This window comes from Palaemon carinicauda, chromosome 4 (genome assembly GCF_036898095.1).
Source record: "Palaemon carinicauda isolate YSFRI2023 chromosome 4, ASM3689809v2, whole genome shotgun sequence".
Classification (NCBI taxonomy): Eukaryota; Metazoa; Arthropoda; class Malacostraca; order Decapoda; family Palaemonidae; genus Palaemon; species Palaemon carinicauda.
Window position 1 is genome coordinate 120601458 of NC_090728.1, and position 4223 is coordinate 120605680.

Genomic DNA, 4223 nt, shown 5'->3' on the forward strand with positions numbered 1-4223 from the left:
TCTTCGTTCTCTTAACCAGAGTATCGAGGTAAAGGAGCTGTTGGTCTCTTCAAAAGGGGAAGAACTGGAGTAGGGGGTGATGGTATAGTCGGTACAGGCGATTGGAACTTAAATAAAGACGAACGTAGTTTGTCTTGATAATTTTCACTGGCCTCCAGTTCCTCCATCAGTTCACTTTCGTTTTCTTCATAATTCCATTTTATACCCTGGATTTGAAGATTAAATTCCTTCAAACGTGCCATGTTGTCAGTCAACTTAGACTCAAGTACTAGCTTATCTGAAGCTTCAAGTAAGATGAACTGATCACGTCGATTAAACGACTCCGTAACAAACTTTCTTACAAACTTCTGAGAAGTTATTAATCTCTTCAGGTCAGTCATCTTGACTAATATATAAGTAACAAAAACAACAGACTACAGTAAAACAATAAATGCAGTACTAATACAATCAGAAGAGTATAAACAGTAATCACAAAAATTAACTTAAAGTAATTTTTATGTAAATTATCACCATGGACCCTAAACCTACCTCCGGGAAACACAGCCACCCACTCAACTTCCAGATCCTGTCACTGTCGCCATGTATAAAAATAAGGATTTTATACAGATTGTAATGATAAGGAAACTCATTAAATTTATAAGTTAATATAGGGTATATTAAATAATAAAGTAAAAGTTACAATGAATTTAATTGTAATGTATATAATCGAATCACACAAAATAAACTTCTGAATGAGAAACAAACACTTGACGAGAACCATAAGATTAGAAAGTGAGTACTTGGGCTGCATCATCCGGAGGTCAATGAAATGAATCCGAAAGTATACAAACACATCTGAAATAGTGAACAAGAGGAAATCTTGAGATTTCATGTATGAACAGAATCGGACTTAACTACCGTAATGAAATAACAGCCCAAAAATAAACTAAGTAAAATGTAAAGTATATTCCTATCCCAGTAAACAAAAGGTAAAGATAATAATAAAAACAAACAGAATTCAATACAATTAAATCATAATTGGACTAATGAAATACAAACAAACAATGTAACTAGAAGTATGAATAAGTATGTAAGGTAAGTATAGGTAAGGTACGTATAATTTTGGTAAGTATAGGTAATAACACACTTATCACATAAGCAATCTAGAGTAATGGCATCACCATCTGTATAAAAATGAAGTTTTTATACAGATTTTAATGATAAGGAAATTCATTGAATTTATAAGTTAATATAGGGTATATTAAATAATAAAGTATAAGTTACAATGAATTTAATTGTAATGTATATAATCGAATCACAAAAATAAACTTCTGAATGAGAAACAAACACTTGACGAGAACCATAAGGATAGAAAGTGAGTACTTGGGCTGCATCATCCGGAGGCCAATGAAATGAATCCGAAAGTATACAAACAGATCTGAAATAGTGAACAAGAGGGAATCTTGAGATTTCATGTATGAACAGAATCGGACTTAACTACCCCAATGAAATAACAGCCCAAAAATGAACTAAGTAAAATGTAAAGTATATTCCTATCCCAGTAAACAAAACGTCAAGATAATAATAAAAACAAACAGAATTCAATACAATTAAATCGTAAATGGACTAATGAAATACAAACAAACAAAGTAACTAGAAGTATGAATAAGTATGTAAGGTAAGTATAGGTAAGGTACGTATAGTAAGCATCGATTAAAGCTGCAAGAATAAAATTAAGATCTATACAGTTTAAAACAAAGAAAAAATAGCTTTTCTCTTACCTTGTTTATATTGTAATTTAGGAGATAGGTAGGCTGGTTCTCCTTTGTCAGGTCCGGGTCCAATGGTATTTTGAAAGAATTATTCCATATTTGTGTGACACATGATCGTGATGCAAATGATAAGATCCATAGGTCACTAAATAACTTTAAAGATTAATCCACTGTAAGTATGACTGGAACTTCTATTGTAGACTGCTGCTGTTCAAGTTCTTGACAGATACTCCCGGTTCTCCGTCACTCAGTAAACCAAGAAAACATTTTCCACATTAAAATTGGTTGTTTGTTTACGGCAGTAACCATTTAAAAGGATTAGACGAGAAAAGCTATCTATAAAAGTTACGTTAACTTTAAAATTGACTAATTGAGTAATTACAGAGGTAAAGTACTTTAATACTGATGCCGTAGTGATAACGCATATTTTTCTAAACTCCAGGGGAGAGATTTTGATTTAGTATGAAATCAAAAGTATATAATGTAAATGTATTTACATGAAAATTTCCCAAAAATAAAAACAAACCCAAGGAATCCAAATAAAACAATATTAACAGTAATGAAAAATCCCTAATCAGATTCAGCAAAAATTTGGTGAATTTTAGCAGGCCCCTGTATAGCTGCTTTTCTTTTAGGACGTGATGATACAATATGAACATTCTTAGTGTCTGGTACACCTTGCTTCTCATCATCGCTTGGGACTGACAAAAGAGGAATTATAGAACTAGAGTGCCGTTTTAATATTTCTCCAGTTTTCCCTTTAAAGACTTTCACAGCCGTAACTTCATTGTTTATATTTTTTACAATTTCCTTAATGCATCCCATTGGATAATTACAGGGTTTAGCTAAGGGTTCCTTCAAAAGTACTATATCTCCAACTTTAAGTTCTTTATGTTGAAGAGGCTTGTATCGGTCTTTTTTATTCACGGCTTGATACATCAGATTCCCAACAAATTCTTCATTGTATATTTTAATAAGATTATGTCGCACATTTTGTAGTTTCAGTAATGATGAAGGAATCTGATCTGTATTGAATTCCGGATCGGCATATGTTGTGCCTTGTAATTGAGGGATTATATTGATGGAAACCAATTCTCTGCCATGAATCAACATCTCAAGGGTAATGATTTCTGGAATGCTCTCTCCTGAAGAGTCTCTAAGAGACTCTTTAAATGAAATTGGCCTTCTGTTCACCAAATGTATAGTTTGTGTGAACAATAAAATCAAAATCCCCAAGGGGAAGAATATTATTGCGCATTGCTGTAAATAATAAGCGCTTGGTTAGTTTCACACAAGTCTCTACTAACGAGCCGAGTTGATTACATCCTTTGTAATGTTGCTCAAATTTAAAGGATTTAATTCCATGTTCCTGTAAATATGCATTAGTCTCGTAATCGCTCAAGAAACTAGAGATCTGATTTGCACCAGCAACGAATTGCGATCCCAAATCAGACAGACATAAGGAGGGAATGCCAAATTCATATATATGAAGTTGTAATGCTCTAATAAATTCCTCTGAAGATAAATCCATACAAATTTTCAAGTTAATAGCCCGAGACCATAGACACGTAATACATAACAACCATATCTTGACAGTATTTCCTTGATCATTCTTTATTTTAAATGGACCCATATGATCAATGAAAATCTGCCTGTACGGTATGTTTTCAGGATTAATCCTGAACTCTGGGTAATGACTTTGATTTAGTTTAATTACCCTCTCATTTAATCTCTTACAAGTAATGCAGTTTGAGAGAACTTTCTTCACAGCCGAGTATATATACGTAATCCAAAAGTTTCTTCTAAGTTCCGCCAACAAAGGATAACAACCAGCATGCGAGAGCTTTGCATGTAATTCTTTTATAATCAGAGGAACCAACATATTGTCCTTAGATAGTGTAAAGGATAGTTGAATTTGTTAAGATGTTGGACTTCCCTCAATCTTCGGCATTTACTCTTTACCCTCACCATGCCATCGGAATCAAGAAACAAGTTCAACTGTGCAACAATGTTAGGCAGATTCTTCAACTGCTTCTGTTTTGAGTGAAAATAATCAAAGACATCTGGGAAGTGAATATGTTGATCCCTGATTATAATCTGCCTACAAGCTTCTTCATAAAAGTTAAAGCCTTCATCTTCAACTTCAAAATGATCGAGAGCTTGATGTTTACTTTTATACTTAGATTTCAAATTGCTGCAGAACCTGAGCACCAGCGCATGCACTCTCACAGCCTTCTCAAAACTAGAAACCCTATTAAAAGAAAAAAGATGGTCCGAGCCCACATGCGGAGGTGAACAAGCACTACCACAATTTGTCTCAACTTTATGCTCTAGTTTTGGTTTAAATAATCCAGGTATAATGAAAGACAATGTGCTGTCACTACAGATCACATTGCTTTCGCTCTCTGTAATGAACTTAGGACCAGTTATATAGTTTGTTTTCATCAGCTGCCTAAAGAATAAAGGTCTGGT

At 33.6% G+C, this 4223-nt stretch overlaps 1 long non-coding RNA gene across 1 annotated transcript; it reads right to left on the minus strand.

The window, feature by feature from the left end:
* Window positions 1–1217: 1217 nt before the first annotated feature.
* Window positions 1218–2077, minus strand: LOC137639151 (uncharacterized). Its single transcript, XR_011044240.1, has 2 exons — window positions 1761–2077; window positions 1218–1417 (listed from the first exon to the last, which is right to left on the minus strand). It is a non-coding gene; the product is annotated as an uncharacterized lncRNA (long non-coding RNA).
* Window positions 2078–4223: the final 2146 nt, after the last annotated feature.